Genomic DNA, 21,012 nt, shown 5'->3' with positions numbered 1-21,012 from the left:
TAAAAGTCGGTTCCACCAAATAATGAAGACACGAAAAGAGTCAACACCGAGAAAGGCATCTTTACCTGCGCGCTTGCTCATTATCCAGAAACTAGAGGAAATGCTGTCATCCCCGGTAGCTACTCGCGCCCTGCAGAGCTCACACCTTCTTCCCAGAGCAGTGCTGATGAGGTGGATCAGAAAGTCTTTGAGGGGTTAGAGTCCACTCTCACCAGGTCTCTGACTGCTGTTGTAAAAACACGGGTAATTAAGTGTTACGAAAAAGTGGGTCATCCACGACCGAGGTACAACCACACCTCCCCACACTAGACTCCGAATGACTGTGCTGTGACAGGGTGGGAGGGGTCTGAACGCAGCGAAAGCAAAACTTTTATGTGGTGAGCAGTGTTTTAGTTTTCACTGGTTTAGGTTAGAGAAAGTTAATCTCAATGTCAACTGCAAACCAACTCAAAGTTTTTGAAGTTTGACGACAAATGCTGGCTGTTGGTGTCACGGGAAATTTCAGAGACAGTGTCACAAACAGTCCGAGGGACCGTCTCAGGTTTCTGGGACGTGCCTGTCGCCGATGAGCGGACGCCGTGACTCAGGGGAGCGAGGAGGTCAAACCGAAACCGAAGGTAGGGAACTGAGCTCTCAGTATCCACACAAGCATCTCCTTCTCCAAGGGAGCATCAAAGCACTGCAGACCACTTCCCACACTGGTACCCGACCCGGGCGCGCCACACAATTTACCAAAGCATCTTTCGACTGTTGTCAGAAGAAGGCATCTTTCGACTACTGTCAGAAGGAAGCAGAATACACCCTGCGCTCAGCACATTCGTTCATCTGTCACGCAAGGGCCACAGCACAGAAATTTTAACTCAAGTCAAAGCACACTGTATCCCTATTATATACTAGGACACAAAGGATGTGAAGGCATGCAGAGGGAAGAACCTAGAAAAAACTGCTTTTAAAGAACCTAAGGCTTGTACAGAGGATGATGAGACCTCATTACACACAATGTCTAATATGGATCATTTTAAAAACTTATTTTTTATTTTTCAGCTGTGCCGCGTGGCATGTGGGATCTTAATTCCTTGACCAGGGATTGAATCTGACCTCCCCCCACCCCTACTCCACCACACTGGAAACACAAGAGTCTTAAATCATTGGATCGGCTGTCAGGGAAGTCCCCAGATCACTTTTGAAACATAAAATCTCTTCCAGCAGCTGTTTACTATACACTTAATATTCTACTGACATTAATGTCCGTGGATGACATTCCCACAACTTTCCTCAGGCGACTCCTTTAACAATCCCCTTCATTTTAATCTGGGTTTTGTTTCAGTGTTCAAAGCCCTTCCTAAGTTTGGCAAAAAGTCAGGATTCACCCTGATCCAGAGCTGACCTCTCTCTAAAGGGAAGCATGCAGATGCTCAGCGCAAGCCACACCACAGGCTGAGCACCATGCCAGAGGGGGCGGAACAGACGCTTCTCCGAAGAGGGATGCCATAAAGGAGGCTGAGCGCCGAAGAATCGATGCTTTCCAACTGTGGTGCTGGAGAAGACTCCTGAGTGTCCTTTGGACAGCAAGGAGATCAAACCACTCAATTCTAAAGGAAATCCACCCTGAGTACTCACTGGAAGGACTGATGCTGAAGCCGAAGCTCCAATCCTTTGGCCACCTGATGCAAAGAGCCGACTCACTGGGAAAGACTCTGACGCTGGGCAAGATTGAGGGCGGGAGAACAAGGGGGTGACAGAGGATGAGGTAGTTGGGTGGCATCACCGACTCAGTGGACATGAGTTTGAGCAAACTCTAGGAGATAGTGAAGAACAGGGAAGCCTGGTGTGATGCACTCCATGGGGTCGCAAAGAGTGGGACATGACCTAGTGACTGAACAACAACGATGACAAATGATGCAAAGGAAAACCCTCTGGGTTCACAGCACAGAAGGGGCTATATTTGAATATAAAATCAGAATTTTATTGGAGTCCATATTGTCTAGAGTACGGTTGGGGAATAGGGGTGAGGAATCCGGCTCATCAACATTTCCCTCTTCTGCCAAATTGTCTTATGGTGTATCAATTGCAAATTTTTACCTATCTAGAACACAACCGATTGATATAACACTAAAACCATCTGGGACCACATCAAATCTTTCTTTTATCATTCCCAAGGCCCACTAGGATCTTGTAGGGTCACTCAAAAATCGCATTCATTGACAGAATCCAGAAATGGAAAAAAAAAGTTAATAACAATTTCCACTTGATAAACACAATGCTGAGTCTACAGAGGTATCTGCTCTTGTAAGAGTTGATGAATGTAATTTGAAGGGAGAAAAATAAGCAACCAGGAGATCACTGTCCTATAAAATGATAACAAAGTTATCATTTCTGATTTCCACCAATTTGTGGGATGTCAGCAGTCCAGAGTACTGATTGTCAATTTGGAATTGGTTGATGAAAGGAAAAAAGTCTGGAAAAACACAGAAAAGTAGGCATTAACAGGTAGGTTGCATTTGGATAGCTGGATTAAAAGTGACTTATTTTCTTTATTCTATTCTGCTATTTATTATAAAGTTTGTTTCATAAGCATGTATTACTGTCATAATTGGGAAAGTAAAGCTAACTTTACTTTGATAAAAGGAAACAATTCATTAGTTTCTGATTCTGTTCTTTCTAGTCACTGAGAACACGTAATACATGGGATCTTTATCGTAACCTGGGCTGGTGACAAAGCAGACATGAAATACAGGGAAAATCTGCTGGAAACAATAGATTATATCTTCTAGTTAACCCTGACAAGGACTCTCAGAATGCTGCTCCTCAACAGAGCTTCGCAACAGCGTCCTTCCTCGCTGTGACCACAGTCTGGGCACGCTCCAGACGCCCCAGAGCTCCAGGGGCCAGGGACCTCACAGCGGTCAGTTTAAGGGGTGTGTCTCTGGAAGAGGGTAGCTCTCCCTTGGGTTAAATCATGGCTCAGAGAGCACTGTGACTTTGTTCGCACAGGCACATCCAAGAAGGAGCACACAAACTATTTCTAAGCAGCAGCACATTGGAAATGATTAGAAGAAATTGATAAACGGCTTGCACTACAACGGACGTCATCTGGCGAGTGGCTCTGCCACCTCCATGGCTGAGTCGGGAACGCACAGCGAGCACCTTCTCAGATTTGGACACGTCTACTACCACGCTGGTTACATCACCACCACCTGCACCATCAGTGTATGTGCAGACAGTGAAAATTAATCCTGATGGTGCCTTGAGCAGAGCATGACTGTGAGCCAGTATGTTACAAAGAATCACACACACTCTTTAAAAAAAAACAGAATTGGCTTCAAAATTATGCCAATGGTTCCCCAATGACAATAATAGCTAAATATATATATTCATGAAGTTATTTTATATAACATTCTTATCATTAACATCACAACTTTTAGAGTGCCTCCAACTAGAATAAACAGAATAAGCATAAAAATAATTATCTAAGATTTAAACTCTGGTACTGGAAAGGTGGTGAACGCCAAAACTTGCATGGTTTCTCAAGAACAAAATGAATGGTATATTTTTCTATCCTAAGTCAATATGTTTATATCATTATTAAGACATGAAAATAGGTACCATAAAATCTAAGTTAACTAAATTATTTGAAGACAAGAAGATCTTTTTTGATTTGTTTCAATTTTCCGGGGAACTGACAGCTAAAAAATGCTTTCTGTTCAAAATCTTTTCAAAGCAGTTTCTTTTTCTGCTTATAAAGGATCTAACCGTTCTCAGTGATTCAGCAGGTCAGTGTCATCAGCTACAAATAACCTCCAGGGTATATTTGCTAACTTTATTAAACCAAAGCTATCTTGTTTTCTGAATCTCTATCACTGAAAAAGGGAAGTGGGATTTGTGCGGTAGGGTGGGGTGTGGGGTGTGAGGGGGGTGGGGGTGGAGTGGCGGTGGGAAGTACCAAGGCTGGTTAATTCAGGGTTCTGGTTAGTTGGGTTCCAGGTAGCTGAGCCATCACTAAATATGAATTCAGTGCCTGTATCCAGGTACACCTGATTCTCGGAGCCTTAAGAGTCGATCAGGAGAGCCCCCAAAGGCTGTCTTTGTTGGCTTTCTCTAGCTCATGTCTTTCCCTCTGGGGACTGTTGTAGACAATCTGTGTCAGGGTGTCCATCTAAAAATCATGGTCTCTGAACTCCTGGGGCTGAACTTGTTTTTATTAGACTCTATATCCATGTTGTTTCAACTCAAGCTTAGGGTGCCAGTATTTACGTGTGATGTCAAAGATGAAAAAGCATTTACTTCTCCTCTCTTAAGACTTGCTCCCCTGAATTTTCTTTTCCATAAAAACATTTCATTCCAACTGTCTGATGTCTTAGCAGCTCCCTATAGCAACTGACTCCAAAACCTTTCTTGCTATGCCCTGTTCTCTAGCACCTAAGCAAAAAGCAGGGAGAGTATTTCTAAGCAGGTTTGGAATGTCTGGGTTGGAAATGAGGGGCTGATTTATATCTACTGTACTTCAACTTCGATGATTTTATTTCAATTATTTTTTGGTTATACTTTTTCCTTGAGCCAAACACATACATACACATTTATGTATGTATATATGTATATAATTCACACACATGCATTTATTATTATTATCTTTTTGAAAGGCGTTCAGTTGTATCTGACTCTTTGCGACCCCACGGACTAGAGCCCACCAGGCTCCTCTGTCCATGGAATTCTCCAGGCCAGAATACTGGAGTGGGTAGCCATTCCCTTCTCCAGGGGAGATTCCCAACCCAGGGATCAGACCCGGGTCTCCTGCATTGCAGGCAGATTCTTAACCTTGTGAGTCACCGAGGAAGGCCACGCACAGGCATGCTCATATGTATAAATGATTCTGATGTCTTAAGGAGGATGTGGGACGATTCATGACAGAAGTTTCTAAGCTCTTTGAAACTATGGATCCTTATGTGTTGCTCTTTAGGATTTACAACTCACTGATGGTTCTCCAAGGCTGGTTTACTAGAAACACAGGATAAAAAGCAAAATCCGCCTCCCTCCCCCAAATTAGGGCCCAAATGGACTAACTCAGTGGGTTCAATCCTTCTCGTTCCTCACAGGCCTCCATGTTACTGCTACAGCTGTTCTGTGAGGTATGGGTGCAGCAATATCCAATATTACAGAGATTTGCTGATGGGGGATAAGCCACACTTCACTGGGAGGATGTCAAACAGGCATTAGAGTGAGAAGCCCTGTTGCAGGAGAGCTATTTGCTACTAATTTTCTTTCCAAGTTTCCACTTTCTGCTAGGCTTCACTCTGGGGCAAGTCCTGGTCCTGTCTTCAGGTCTGCCCCCACGACTAAGACCTGTCAACGGCCTCCACTATTCAGGCATCCTGGGCTGTGGTACCCGGACTCACTAACGAAGGCATAATTCACGTGACCTGCAGCAGTCCCCCGACAGGAGCACACGGGTGTGCACATCCCCTCCAGCCCAGGAAAGCGGCTTTCCTGCATGTGGACATGAGGTTTTAGTGGAGGGGATGGGTATCGATGACAAATTTCCCTAGCGGTTTCGGACAAATTTGTCCTTGTCCCGATAGAAAACCCATTCCTGAGACTGAAGTCTAATATTCTGCAGGCCCTCACCTTTGCCCAAAGGGTGTCTGGGAAGGTGTGAGGGACACGGACACCTATGCGTCCTCCGCCTACTCAAACTAGAGCTTTCCTGCCGAGCATTTCTTAGTGGTTCTGCCTGCTATTCTCAGAAGGAAAGTAAATTCTGGTAGTCAGGGTATTTGTGTGTGTGTGGGGGGGGGGGTGGTAAAATATACACAACATGACATTTACCACTTAAATCACTTTTTAAGAGTACAGTTCAGCGGATGGAGTTTTTGTTCTAGTTGCTGAGTCGCATCTGACTCTCTGCGACCCCATGGACTGCAGCCTGCCAGGCTCCTCTGTCCATGGGACTGTCAGGCAGGAATACTGGAGCAGGTTGCCATCTCCTACTGCAAGGGATCTTCCCAACCCAGGGATCGAGCTCACAGGTTCTGTGTCTCCTGCGTTGGCAAGCAGGTTCTTCACCACTGAGCCATCTGGGAAGCTGTTCAAAGTACTGTGCAGCCGTGACCACCATCCATCTCCAGAACTCTTTCATCTTCCCAGAGTGAAACTCTGTACCCGGTAACACTAGCTTCTCTCTCCCCTCTATTCCCAGGCCCTTCTACACTTTCGATGGCTTTGACTAGTCTGGGCACATCACGTAAGTGGGATCATACGGTATCTGCCATTCTGTGTCTCACTCATTTCACTTGGTATCACATGTTTCATCCATGTTGGAGCATGTGCCAGAATTCCATATTTTTAAGACTAAATAATATTCTCTTGTATGTGTATTCCACATTTTCTTCATTCGTGGTTGAATGAGTTGCTTCCACCTTGGGCTATTGGGAATAATGATGTATAAACATGGATGCACAAGTATTTGTTCAAAGCTCGGTTTTCACTACTTTTAAGTATACACCCAGGAGAGGAACTGCAGAATCATACGGTCCTTCTAGGCTTCCCAGGTGGCACAGTGGTAAGAATCCACCTGCCAATGTGGGAGATGCAGGAGACATGGGTTCAGTCCCTGGGTCGGGAAGGTCCCCTGGAGGAGGAAATGGCAACCCACTCCAGTGTTCCTGCCTGGAGAACTCCACGGGCAGAGGAGGCTGGCGGGCTGCAGTCCACAGGGTTGCAGACAGCTGGGCACAACTGAAAACACACACATGGTCAGGTCATTCTACGCTTAATTTTCTGAGGAATCATCATACTGTCTAGTGTTCAGTTTCTCATATTAATAACTGTTTTAGTGCAGTTTTAGGTTGACGGCAAAACTGAAAGGAAAGCACCATGGGGTCCCATATACTCCTTTCCCCCAAATGCACAGTATTCATTTTTCAAACTTTACTTTTTATTTTTTAACCAGGTCCATGGCAGTGAAAAGTGCAGAGTCCTAAACACTACACCACCATGGAATTGCCAAGACATTATTATTATTTTTTTTAAATCCACTTATTGACCACGCCACATGGCATGAGGGATTTTATTTCCCTGACCAGGGATTGAACCCACGTCCCACGCCTTGACAGTGTGGAGTTTCATCACTGGACCACCAGGGGCGTCCCCATGACTCTCACAGAGCCGCTCCGGGCACCTGGTGTGTTGGCTGCCTCACCCAAGGCTGCAGGGAGGGGGCCAGGAAGTGGGCACCAGGCCCAGCAGGAGTCTCTGCTCCAAGTCACCCAAGGGGTCCCAGCCGCCTGCTACCCGCCCTGGCTTCCTTGTAGTTATTAAACTGACACCCAAGGTCATCCACCAGGGAAACCTCAAGTGTAAACGTGGACACTCACAGATGCCAGCGCAGGAAAGCAGGAGGGAGATGAAGAAACATTGGATCCAACCCATTTCTTCTACTTCATGGTGAACACACTTCATAAACTGAAACTTCCCAGAATGTGGTGCAGTATAACCAATTAATGCTTGACAGAGAAGTTATCATTTGTAAGGGCAGAGTGATCATAGGTAATTACTTCATTCACAACTCTGCCAGCCCGATCACCAGCCCTGTTACCCTCTGGGCAGCTCCCAGAAGACAATTCTGAATTAATTCCTTCTACAACTCTTTCATCACCTCTTGCTCTTTTGGTCTTATTTTTCTGATTTTGTGATTTTTATTTTAAATGCATGCACTTAAATCTGTTAAGTGCATTTAACCCCATGTTAAATCTGGGGTTCTGTTAACATCTAGGTAGAAGGTAAAGCTCCTTCATTACATATCTGCTTTGGAATTGCTTTATTAAAAGTGACTATTCCCAAGCAACTCCACATATTCATCTTGTACAGGGACCCTCAAATTTTACAGGTGGCCTTGGCTATTTCTTTCTATGTGATTCTTGGAGCCCTTCCTTTCTTCCTTCTATCCTTCCTTCCATTATTTTAACCCTTTCTGATAATCACTTTCTTTGTCTGTAAAATGAAAGCAATGCCAAATCATGCTGGCCATTCTGGTGCTGTTCAATCACTTTATTTTAAAAAAGTGACTACTTTCAATTTAAAAAAGTTTTTTTTTTTTTAAAGTGACTGTTCTCCATTTCAGAGAGTTATAATAAAAGAACTGTATGCCCTAATTGCTGCTTTGAATGCTAACATAAACCATATCAAGTAAAATGTTATAAACCACCATGCTTATCCACAGATTCAAAACGCCCATAAATTTCTTAAACATTTCCTAGACAGCATCACTCAGACTATTTTCACACGCACATTGATTCAGTGAAACAAAAGACAACATGTTGTGAGAACTCCTACACTGAAAGCTTAGAAACATACAAAATTCATACAGGTTCACAGGTACATGTGTACATTAGCATGTATACTCCCATATATCCAAGTGCGCAGTTATTGAGTCAATCTCTTCTACTTTATTCTATGAACATGGACTAAATTGTTCTTGCCTTCAGCAGAGAGGTGACTGGCTTGTCCCAAAGCTAACACAGAAACATGCTTATCTTCCAAATATGTCAGTCCTGAGAACATAAAAGCCCACAAAACACTGGTTTTGCTGGCTTAGACTTTTGATTAGAAGTTCACCTTCCTTCATATTTGCCTTTTGCAAATCAAGTCACATTTAAGAGTATGGGGGGAAGGATCACACTGGGATGATTCACTTTGAAAGGGGACAATATATTTTCTAGCCCAGGAGAAAGAAGATTTTCCCTTTGGAGTAAGATTTTCCCTTCATCAAAGCATGATGAAGACCCATGGGGAAAGACGGTGGCCATCGCCACAGCCTGCTACCAGCACTGTCAGTCACCCCTGTTGAAAGGCAAGGGCAGAGAATGGCTGGTACCCGTGCCTCTGGAGTTGAGCTGGCACAGAATAATGGCATCTACTTGGATGGACTTTCAAAGGCGACGGTGCTGAGAAGGCCCTAAAAGTCTCTTTCCTGAGAGTTGAGCTCATGTATTAAGTACAGCACTAATGTCTTCATTTCAGTTTCATACACGTTTCTACCTTCATCATTCCTCTTATCAGTCACACTTGAGTTAAAGCAGTGATTCTCAAAGTGGGGTCTCTGGACCAGCCTCATCAGCATCACTTGGAAATTTGTTAGTAAAGTAAATTCTCAGAGGCCCCTAGATCTCCTGAATCCAGGAGTCTGGGCATGAGCTTCAGCAAGCTGGACTTTCACAAGCCGTCCAGGCGATTCTGAAGCATGATAGTGGTTAAGATCCACCGAGTTAGGGAACCACCCACAGGCAGAGTCTAACCCCTGTTCCCTTCCTCAATAATAATTCTCAAGACCCCTTGTTATTATCATCTCAGAAAATTCTTAGCCTTGTGTGGTTGGAGGAAAGAAACCTTAGTCAAAACTTACATGTAATTTTTCCAGGTCCCGTGCTGGCTTCGAGTCTTAGGATGCAGGGAACTGGGCGAAGGGAGAGAAGAGAAGGCTACAGCAATCCATTCAGACATGGACCCCGAAACCTTGTGGGGCCGCCTTGCGCCAGGTCAGCGGGCATCCACCTGGTTGGGGAGGAAGACTGTCCATTAGCACAGGAAACCTTGCATGTTAACATCGTCCCCTCGCTCCTGCAATCGCTACACCCCATCCTCCGATTTCATGACCGCCAACGTCCTGTGCCTCAGGACGGGTCCAGCCAAACAGAACTGGATAAAATAATGCAGGTATCGATGCCAGGGCTCACCACGGGTGAAGCGCATCCCTCACTGGGTGCTCTTCTGAACCCCAAAGTAGCTTGGACATACCCAGTCAGCTATCTCTCTATTTCATCTCCTGAATGTTTTCTTTCAACACATCAGAACACTTTGGTTCAAAAGACACGCCTGGCTATATTAACAAGAAGATACAGGAAACAATGGAGAAGGAAATGGCAGGCCACTCCAGGATTCCCGCCTGGGAAATCCTGTGAACAGAGGAGCCTGGCGGGCCACAGTCCATGGGGTCACAAAGAGTCGGACACGACCTAGAGACTAAACAACAACAGAAAGAGTTGTGATAAATTTGAAGCAAGTGATAAATTTGTGGATTCCAACTGAAATGAGATGATCCTCTGATACCTCAAATATGTTTTCTTAGAAAATAACAGTCCTTATTTTTTCCTGAGGATAAATTAATACATGCTTTTTCTAGAACACCTGAAAATTTTATGGAAAAGAATCAAGAAAAAATAAACACGCACTGCAACCTTGACACTGATAAGTCATTCATGATATTTTGTTGTACAGGCTCATGACCCCTTAAATGAAACTCCTGGGCCAGATACACTTCAGTGTTCAGAACTGCTTGGTGTTAGAGAGTATTACGATGCTCAACTACCACTTACTGTATGATGCCCCATCAGAATCTGAAGCAGCACTCTGTAATCACACGTATTAGACAGTTCTGCAGCAGAGTAGATGCACATTCTTATTTGGTCAGATAAAACAAAACTTCACATTGGTTCAGGTCAGATTTTTCTACCAAACAAGTCACCAAGAGACGTTTGTGATGTTTGAAGCAAGTGCATTCAGAACTGGGGATAAGGGATTGTGGACTGGTATTCTTTTCAGATATACAAAAACAGAGTTTAGTTTCTCCTTTTTAATTCAATATTATATGAACGTGAGCATTTCCTCAAGTCATTAAGAATTCTTCAGAAACATGCTTTTCAATGTCTGTGTAGAAAAGTGTTTTATTTCATTATTTATCTCACTTGGGGAATGACATATTGTTTTCTTTTCTTTTGTTATTGCAAATGACACTTTGACAGATGTATCTGAATATCACTAACCCTAATTGCCTGAATGTCTGTGTATCTTCCTAGGTAGATTCCTAGAAAAAGAATTGTGGGGTCAAGTGGAGCGAGCTTTGAGGGTCCTGGTGACTGTTCAGAAAAGCTGTACCAACTTCCACTCCTGCCACAGCATGAGTTTTGGTTCATTTGTTTAGCTACCCACTTTACTGAAGGCACAGGAGAAACCCACTTGCCCGTCACACACCTTAACAAAGTTCTAATCAGGGACAACCACACTTAGACTGTACTTTCTTTCTCACACAGATGATAATCAGCAGCTCATTGTTTTTCACATAACAAAGAGGGAAATGGGAATAAGGTAAGTTTTCCATCAAGTGGCCCTCATTAGATGGGACTGAGTTGGATCTGGACAAGGGAGGAATTGCCCCTCTTCCGTGGAGGGAGTATGGAAGTCATCGACACATCATTGTGGGAAAAAAAAAACACAATCATTTTTCTTTGTGCGCTGATAAATTCTGTTTCTGGAAGACCAAAGCCTTGCATTTCCCGTGCATTTGGTATTTTCCCATTCCTTGGACATCTGACTGCTCTTCAGAATGGCCATCAGGGAGCAGAAAGAGATGTGAAGACAAAATTAAATCAGACAAGCCAGTAATCACGGCTAACCCTCCCAAGTGCTCACGATGTGTCGACTCTAGTGCCGAGAGCGCCTTACATGCTTCATCTCACGTAATGCTGAGTGCGCCGGTACAGAAACTGGTGATGGTGAGGTTCGAAAGTATGTGCTTGCTCATCACTCCCCCTTCTCCCCTAGTAAGTCTGGAGGAATTAAAGGTTTGCAATGTCAAAGATCAAGCCTAATGTCTTGAATGACTCCAAGATAATCCAAAGACTCAGTGACTCCTAGTCAAGCTATCAATCCAAATGCTACCCTTAGACATTTTTCTGTCAACACCTCCAGCACTATCTGTAGGAAGCAGTGAAAATAGTATAAAACACAAGAAGAGTCCAAGTAACTGCAAACACGTCCCAGGTTTTATATGGACAGAAGGGAGGCTGTATCTCAGGACAGCTGAGAGTTGAGAGTCTGCTCACACAGAGAAGAATGAAGATACACACATACACTTTAAAAAACCACCAAACCTACAAACATATCCTTCCCAAGTGAGACTACAAGTTTAATAATGCTAAAGCAGAGTTCGCAACCCCAAGTTTCTTTCCATTTATAGCCTTTTCTAATACATTTTCTTTCTCTCTACCCTTTATGTAGTTAACCTTGCAGGATAATTGACGGAGTATGTATGCGCGCTCAGCCCCTCAGTCATGTCTGACTCTTTGCGACCCCATGGACTATATAGTCTGCCAGGCTCCTCTGTCCATGGAATTTTCCAGGCAAGAATACTGGAGCGAGTTGCCATTTACTACTACAATTGATGTAGTGGAGGCCACAATTTTCACACACTGATACAAGACAATGGAAGAGACATTTTTTTGTTACATGGAATGAAATAACACCCACTCCTGCCCTCATCTAGAAACTCAGTTTCTGCATAGTTTAGCATACACTATATAATGCCTGCAGTTCATAGAGAGAAAAAGAAGGGGGTATAAATTTAATTTTTTTTAGGAGTGAGTTAAATTGATCTCAACAATCTTCTCAAAAACTAAGGGGTGCTTCCATCAAATCTATCAAAAGACCCAAGATGTATCAAGAAGTGGACCACTTCCTCCACTGAAGCTTTTCTTTATACTTAAAATAGCATTCTCCTGATAATTAGGTGTCAAGTGGGTAGAAGGACTTCTAAGCGATTTTTTTTCTTTGCTACAATAGGGTATACGATTAATTTTCTAAGTATACCAGGCCTATAGGATGAGAAAAATAAGATGATGATAAAAGATTGAAGGCAGGAGGAGAAAGGGATGACAGAGGATGAGATGGTTGGATGGCATCACCAACTCGATGGACATGAGTTTCAGCAAGCTCCAGGAGTTGGTGATGGACAGGGAAGCCTGGCGTGCTGCAGTCCATGGGGTCACAAAGAGTCGGACACGACTGAATTGAACTGAGAGGAGATGACCACTCACCCTCAAAGAACATACTTTGTTTTTTCCAAAGGGCCTAATTACTTGGGAGGGAAAGAGAATGAAAAAAAAAAAAAAAAATGTTACACCATTAAGTAACAGAAATGATTACTAAAAGCTCTTTAGCTACTCAAATTACACAACTGCATTTTTAAAGCTGATTACAAATTTGGATTCTCTCATTTAAAGAATGTACTTCGGAGCAGCTCATTTCTGTTTTAATGCTGAACCAAAGTCTGTGCAATTGGCATATTATCAAAGTAAAAAAAAAAGAAGTTGCTTGAATAAAATTACACTTTCAATGTCACTGAATCTTGAACTGCAAAATACCACAAGCTTAAAAACTTCTAATGCCATGTGGTTCTGTTATCGTACATTTACGAGAGAGTTTATAGTTTCCTGAGCCCTAAGAGACTTAGAGGGTTGCCACTCAGAGGAGCTTTGCTATTAAGGGCAGGTCATTCATCGCCTCTGGGCCCAATGCCTTTCACCGGTTCCTGTGACGATCGAATGAGATGGCAGACAAGAGAGTTTCCGCAAACTCCTAACACATACATAAAATATTGGGTATCACTGTTCTTTTTACTAACAACTTGGCCAGGTATAAAGATACTGATCCCCATTTCACAGCTAAGGAAACTGACAACAGGAAGAGACAGGAAAAACAAAACAAATGAACGAAAAACAAACCAACCCCAAAACAGAACAAAACTGAGTTAGGAGAGTTTTATCTTTGAAATGGCCACAAATGCGCTGAGTAACTCTGGACGTGATTTCCTCAGTAAAATGAGGGAGTTGAATAAAATGCTTTTAAAACTCTTCTTGAGACTAATGGTTCTGTGATCAGGGACTTGGCCATGGTAGGGATGGGGCACCCTTAAGAATGACTCTTAGGAAGCAGTCTCCCCTTGAAGTCAAGGTCAACAGGTAACAGTCTGCAGTACTGGGATGGGGTTGTGAGCATCCTCTCACCCCTGGGGACGGGACGGGCATTAATTCATTTTGCTGGATTAAGGGGAGGCTGGGGACATCCTAGGTGAACAGAGGCCCTGAGCCTCTGGGGCATAGGAAGGAGGTCCTGGAAGAGCTTAAAACAGCAGCTCTGTAGTAGCTGGTAAAATGTTTCACTATTCGAACAACCAGCGTAGCCAAATGCGTGTAGACCCCTGGGAATGTCAGTCTGGCAAACAGCCCTATTGTTGCTGGACTCTTAGTTTCAAAGAGATGGCACCTCTGTGGGCTAGCCACCTTTCCTGACTGAGTTCCTACAGTATGGAGGAGAGATCTAAAAGGGTTACTTTTTGCAGTGTGAGGGAACATCAGGGTTACATGGGAATCTCACTTCAGAAGGGCTGGGGCCACTAACTTTGGCTTCTGCTAATGATACTCTACCAGGGCTGTCTAACACAGCTTTCTCTGATGAGGAAAATATTCAGTATTTGTGGTGTCTAAAGTGGTTCTCCATAGAACTTTCAAGAACTCCATAGAGCTTAAAAGTTCCTAGTGAGACAGAAGAACTGAATTTTAAATTTTAATCAATTTAAATTGATGTACATTTAAAGAGGCCTACGTGGTGAGTCGGCACCTTATTCAACAGTGCAGCTCTAGGCTGCCTCATGCACTAGCTTTCTAGGCAGTATTTTGGACCCCAGAAGCTCACAGGACAACACTCAATCATCTCTTCAGCAAGCATTTACTGACCTCCTCCTGGGTACATTTAGGTGTCTTGAAACAACGGTGAGTGAGATCATCACGGACACTTCCTGCTCTCATGCTTGCTTCTCAACTAGACTGATGTCCAAAGACCTCACGAAACCTCGCCATGGTTCACCAGACTGCTCTTAGGAAAAGGTGGGTGAGGAGATATGGTAACGCTATACTAAGCGTGAAAGCACTGCCTTTTCGTTTCTTCATATTTACTGTTAGAGAGGCTGGGGGAAAGTTTTGAAAAGGGACATCTGAATGGTTACTGTGCATTCACTTACAAGTCAAGTCACATATCCCAGAGAAGGGAAATTATCTGTAAGAAATTCCCTCTTACACAAACTTAAATTCACTTAGAAGAAAAAGTCAGTGGGACCTGCATTCTTCAGCTAAGAAAAAGTAAATGGTATTTAATTATAGCAATAGTCATAAAAAAGTACAAGCAGGTCTCCAGCTGCAAGCAGTGGGCAAGGGAACATTTATTCCCATTAGCTGTAAAATGATCAGGTTTTCTAGAAGGTACTTCTTGTATAAGTAAGGCTGATTGCATTCTTTTACTCTACAACCACTCTTAGCTAAAATTTTCACAGTGGCTTGAATGAGATTTGATGAGCAAAGCCCTCTGTGCTTCCCCCCAGGCAACTCCAGGTGGAAATATTTTTATCTACATCCCAAATCTAATACCAGCTACATTATTTCTAAGAAACATAAAAGTGGTTTGGTTTAATGATTTTCCAATTTCCAATATTGCTTCCTGCGTCCAGCTGTCAATTCTCTCCTCTCCTGATCACCTCTTCCTACCTTACTGGGATTCAGAATGGTAAGAAGAAAACATGCCAAAATATTCAAGAGCTGTTTTCTGCTCTTATTTGAACCAGAATCCAGGTCTGCCAAAATTTAAGAGGACAGAGATATTATGCTCTGGGATACAGTGTTTTTAAGCTAATCATCTCCATTGTATTTATACTATTTCACTCGAGGAGAGTCACCAGGCTAAATAACCTGATTTTGCTCACATCACAATGGGATTGTACCTGGATGATACCATTGAGCCAATCTGACTTTCAGGAGCTTTAAAATGCCACTCTGGTCCTTCTGTGCAAAGTCACAGCATTGGTTTTTTAAGGTTAATAAATAATGTCCATCTACACAGATACACACACACTCCATCACTCTTTCCCTCTGAATCGAATAGAAAGAGAAATTACAGTGGTCAGAAAACAAGACGAGAGTTCAAAACTTAATTCTAAAATTACAAATTCCATTTTGAGACTACCATCTGCTGGAAAAGGTTAAATCTCAAACATTCTGCTGGTCCCATGCTGTATAAAAATATTACCAGAAATTTGGTGACAGCTTTAGCGATAAACATGCTAACTTGTGAGCGGTCCTGGAGCCCGTATTCATCCTCAGAAACACTAAAGACAGTAGTCACGTACTATTTTATGACCAGAAGGGCTTTGAAAAGAAAGGGGTCCATCGATGTTAATTTTTTAAGAAACTACAGAGGTGAGGTTTTTTTTTTTTTTGAATATACATTTCAAACCGAATTTCAACAGTCACTTGTATGAGGCAGAAGACCTTTGAATCATAGGTCTTGTGGCTTTTGTGTTTTGTTCTAGTGGCATGGGAAGGTGATATGAGGAAATGTGCTTTTTCTTTCTGCAACAGAGAAAGAACTGGGGAGCAGCCACTTCAGACAAGATGGAGAAAATTAATTAAGATAAAACATTTCTGAAAGTTTCCACTTACACATTTCAGATGCCAAGGTACTCTAGTTGGAGAACCCCAGCTAGAAAATTCACTTCTTTGATTCTCAAGGTTTTACCTTCCCAAAATATAGTGGAGAGCGTGTTCAGATTTCCACCCCTAAGAGGATAGTGCAGTCAGAACAACTTGCCATTGACAATTCTGAAAAGAAGCAGCTAAAAAGAAACAAGTGTTGAAAACACACAATCTGATAACAAAGGGGAAAGGGGGAAGGGTTAAATTTAGAGTCTTAACATGTACACACTACTGTATATAAAATAGATAACCAACAAGGATTTACTGTATAGCACAAGGAACTGTATTCAGTATCTTGTAATAACCTATAAGAGAAAAGAATCTGAGAAGAATAGATCTGAACCACTTTGCTGTATACCCGAAAAAAAAAAATCAACTATACTTCAATATAAAGGAAAATACCCAATCCAAAATATACCGGGGGTTTCTGTAGCTTTAGAATATAAATACTGACCTATCATTAAGCACAGTAATAGTCATACTTTTTAATGACTCAAAACTTCCACATTCTAGGAACTGTGTTAGGAATATTATGAGTATTATTAGCCTACTGAGTGAACGGGAGAACCTTGGCTCAGAGAGGCAGCATGCCTTGCCCAAGGTCACACTGGAGGAGGTAAGAGGGGATGACATGTGATCTGTTTCCATGCCAGTGTGACTCCAAAGCTCACCCCTTTCCTCCACAACACTGCTGTCCACTACACTCTGGGGAAACTACATCCCTCTCCCCAAAGCAAACAGGTCCACTTTTCCATGTGCTACCAGGAAACTGTCAAAGTAAAGTGACAAAGCTGCAGGTCCTTCAGCCATTTAGACATTTTTGCAAAAAGCCGATTAGCTTGTTAGCACTAAAATGGTTACATTTCATGAGGTATACTAGAATTAAAAACTCTTTTCATATTGCAGTTTCTTAAAATACTATCAGGCTTCTTATTTTAAAATGACCCAGATTATTCTCTCCAAGTGAATTCTAAGCATGGACACCTATCCTCTATCATGAGACGTGGCAGTGAAGATATGTACACACAGTATCTCCCTCTGGGTCCTGATCTTTGAAGAACATCATGATCTTGACAATGCCCACATAGAAAAACACCCAAAGCAGATTCTGAAGTGGCATTTAGGGCTCATGTACCATATTTTCCACTGTTAGGTCAAAGACATCCAGGAAATCAGGCAGTCAGTAACTAAGCTCTCTGCAGGAGTAGACATGGGCATGTGTGTTGACTGGGGCTGCCAGTCAACTTAGTAAAGGGCACACCAGAAAAAAGCTGAAGGAAAAGACAGGTGGAAAATAACCTTTTGGGTAGTGAGGAGGGGACGGCAGCACGTCATTCAACAAAACCTTTCATACACATGAGGTCTCCTGTAATATATTTTTCATTATTCTCCTAGTCTTGAAACCAGAACTGTGAGAATGCTGGTTACCAGGTGAAAAGGCAACTTTTGCTGTTTCTCTCAGATCTACACTATTGTTGTTGTTTAGTCTCTAAGTCATGTCTAACTCTTTTGCGATCCCCACGGACTATAAGCCTGCCAGGCTTCTCTGTCCATGGAATTCTCCAAGCAAGAATACTGGAGTGAGTTACTATTTCCTTCTCCAGGGGATCTTCCCAACCAGGGATCTAGCTACTGTTTCCTCCTTGGCAGACAGATTCTTTAGGACTGAGCCACCTGGGAAGCTCATACTAGTTGTATCCACTTACAAAAATGTTACACAACCTAGAGCACCACAACCTTCCACACCTCCTCTGTAAAAGGACAAGTAAAACAATATTTCTTGGAAAGACAGGCACTAACTAATGCACTGCATTTCTTAATGCAGTGGAGCTTTCTCCACCACCTCAGTCTACTCTTAAGGGTTCAAAAGTGTAGGCATAATGCACAAAGAACATCTCTTAGCTACTCAGCATTTAGTTCAACTCCACAATATACTTAGCAAGATTTCTTTTTTTTTTTCTGCCTTCCTTGGTTTAATGACCTGAAATGTACCAACATCCTGTCTTACCTAATCCCCGAACAAGTTCTATCAAATGCCAGGACAGAATCAGACAGCACTGCAGGCAGTGAGATCATTCACTAAGAATCCATTTTTATTCCAAAAATTAGGAGTGCCAGACCATTTCACACAATCTATCATACAGCCAGAAAATGAGCCTGGCACTTTAAGAGAAACACTGAAGCTGAGTTTTTAAAACCTTTCGCCCATCACAGGCCCTTTAAAAGCCTAATAACTCTCTCCTCATAAAAAGATGAACAAATAAACGCAAAACCTTTCCATGTAACAGGAGCGGTTCAAGGGCCCTTGGAAGCCTAAGCATCCACAGACCCCAGGTTAAAAACCCCTGCTGTAAATGAGCTTCAACAACAGCTCCCTTCGTGCCTGGGTCTCTGCATTGGATCCTGGCCGCTGGAGCATCCCAAGTGACTTCCTCTGGTGTCACTCTAGTCTCGGGTGAAAAATGACTTTTCTTGTTTTGGCTTCAGGAGCACCCCTGCCAGGCTTCTGGTCAGTTACCACGAGCCCAGCCGTGCCTCTCCCAAGCCAGCCGGCTGCTCTGGGAATACTCGACCTCTCCCAGTCTCTCCTGGACTTGCCTTTCCCTGGACGGTCTTGGGGTCTGCTCTTGGATTGGCAGTCATAAATCCTGCTCTCTCCCCTCCATCCTGTCTCTTTCCTTCTTGGTCCTTTGTGAACTCTTATAATTAAAAAAAAAAAAAAAATTCATATTCTTTCTTTACTATAAAAGTAACAATCTTGACTTTTGTATTTATTAGTTTTTCCTCTAAAAGCACCCTTCTCCCTTTCATCCCTTTGCCCTGTGGGATTCACCTGTCCATGGCTCAAAGCCACAGGGTCTGCAGTCTCGGCCCAGTTGGGACAGGGTTTCCCCTATGGAAGCAGTAGGTACAATGGGAAGACGATAAGCCTGAAGACAGACAGATGGGGGTCTAATCCCAGTTTACTAAGTTGACAGACTTAGGCCAACTATTTTATTTTTTATTATTTTTAACATATTTTTTCATGTGGACCATTAAAACAATTCTAGTTTCTATTTAATTGGAGGATAATTGGCTTACAATGTTGTGTTGGTTTCTGCCGTGTGACAACATGAATCAGCCACAAGCATACCTATGTCCCCTCCCTCTTAAACCTCTCCCCCTCCTCCCTCCCCATCCCACCCCTTCAGGTGGCCGCAGAGCACCAGGTTTGAGCACCCTGTGTCATACAGCTAATCCCCACTAGCCGTCTACTTTACATACGGTAATGTATGTGTGTCCACGCCACTCTCCCAAATCACCCCACCTGGAAGGCGAAATCTTAATCACTGCACCGTCAGGGAAGTCCCCGGCCAACTATTTTAAAGGAAAGCTCAATTTCCTAATATGAAAAAATAGGGATGATAATACCAACCTGTATGTTTTTTCTTTTTCTTTTTTTTTTTAAGGATGATTGAATGAGCTGATAAACACAGTTCCTGAGACACAGAAGGCTGTTCTGTGCTCAGCCGTGTCTGGCTCTTCTCGAACCCATGGACTGTAGCCCACCAGGCTCCGCTGTCCACGGGATTCTCCAGGCAAAAATACTGGAGTGGTTGCCATTTCCTCCTCCAGGGGATCTTCCCGACCCAGGGATCGAACCCGCGCCTCTGTGTCTCCTGCATTGGCTGGTGGGTTCTCCACCACTGTGCCGCCTGGGAGACACAGAGGGGCCTAGTATATAGAGGTTCCCATGTTCCCCCTCTGCTGCAAAGTCACTTCAGTCGTGTCCGACTCTGTGCGACCCCACAGACGGCAGCCCACCAGGCTCCGCCGTCCCTGGGATTCTCCAGGCAAGAACAATGGAGTGAGTTGCCATTTCCCTCTCCAATGCATGAAAGTGAAAAGTGAAAGAGAAGTCGCTCAGTCGAGTCTGACTCTTAGCGACCCCCTGGACTGCAGCCCCCCAGGCTCCCCCGTCCATGGGATTTTCCAGGCAAGAGGACTGGAGTGGGGTGCCATTGTCTTCTCCGGTTCCCTGTCTAACTCTTCATTAATGAGACCCAGCATACACTGTCCACTCTAGAAGCAATGCTTGATGCTGTTTATTGTGCAGTCAGGACCACTTACATTTGCAGTCTTAAGTATCTTTTTAAACTTAACTGAGCTCTAATTCACACACCATAAAATGCACACTTTTGAAGGGCATAGTTCAATGGCTTTTAGTTTATTCCTGGAGACATGCATGCCACTTCCACTACTATCTAATTTCAGAACATTTTCATCACCCTAAGAGGAGATCCCATACGCATTAACAATCACTGCACATTTCTTCCTTCCTGGACCCCCTTCCCACTCCCAGCCCTTGGCAATCACTAATCTAATTCCTGTCTCTATGGATTTGCCTATTCATATAAATGAAACATTTAATATAAATGGAACCATACACTAGGCAGCCTTTTCTATCTGGATTTACTTAGCATAATGTTTTCAAGCTTCGTCCATGTTGTAATATGTATTATTAGTCCATTCCTTTTTATGGCTAAATAATAATCCATTGTGTGTATGTATCACATTCTGTTGATTCATTTATTAGATGATGGACCTTTGGGTTCTTCACACTTTTTGGCTATCATAAATGATGCTGCTATGAGTGCTTAAGCAGAGCTGAATATACATAGAC

At 43.2% G+C, this 21,012-nt stretch overlaps 1 protein-coding gene across 8 annotated transcripts in view; it reads right to left on the bottom strand.

Moving 5' to 3' along the window:
* BACH2 (BTB domain and CNC homolog 2) overlaps window positions 1-21,012 on the bottom strand; it is a 379,241-nt gene that overhangs the window by 147,009 nt on the left and 211,220 nt on the right. For 3 of the 8 annotated variants that reach the window (XM_061131763.1, XM_061131761.1, XM_061131764.1), the window contains one exon: window positions 9,398-9,546. The exons of 4 other annotated variants lie outside the window; for them this stretch is intronic. The gene's annotated coding sequence lies outside the window, so the exon portion shown is untranslated. Of the gene's footprint in view, window positions 1-65; window positions 227-9,397; window positions 9,547-21,012 lie in introns of all 8 variants that reach the window. One more of the 8 variants, XM_061131762.1, reaches the window with a different exon arrangement.

This window comes from Dama dama, chromosome 28, assembly GCF_033118175.1.
Source record: "Dama dama isolate Ldn47 chromosome 28, ASM3311817v1, whole genome shotgun sequence".
Lineage (NCBI taxonomy): Eukaryota > Metazoa > Chordata > Mammalia > Artiodactyla > Cervidae > Dama > Dama dama.
Note: the sequence above shows the minus strand (reverse complement) of the source record. Positions and strands in the feature narration are given on the sequence as shown.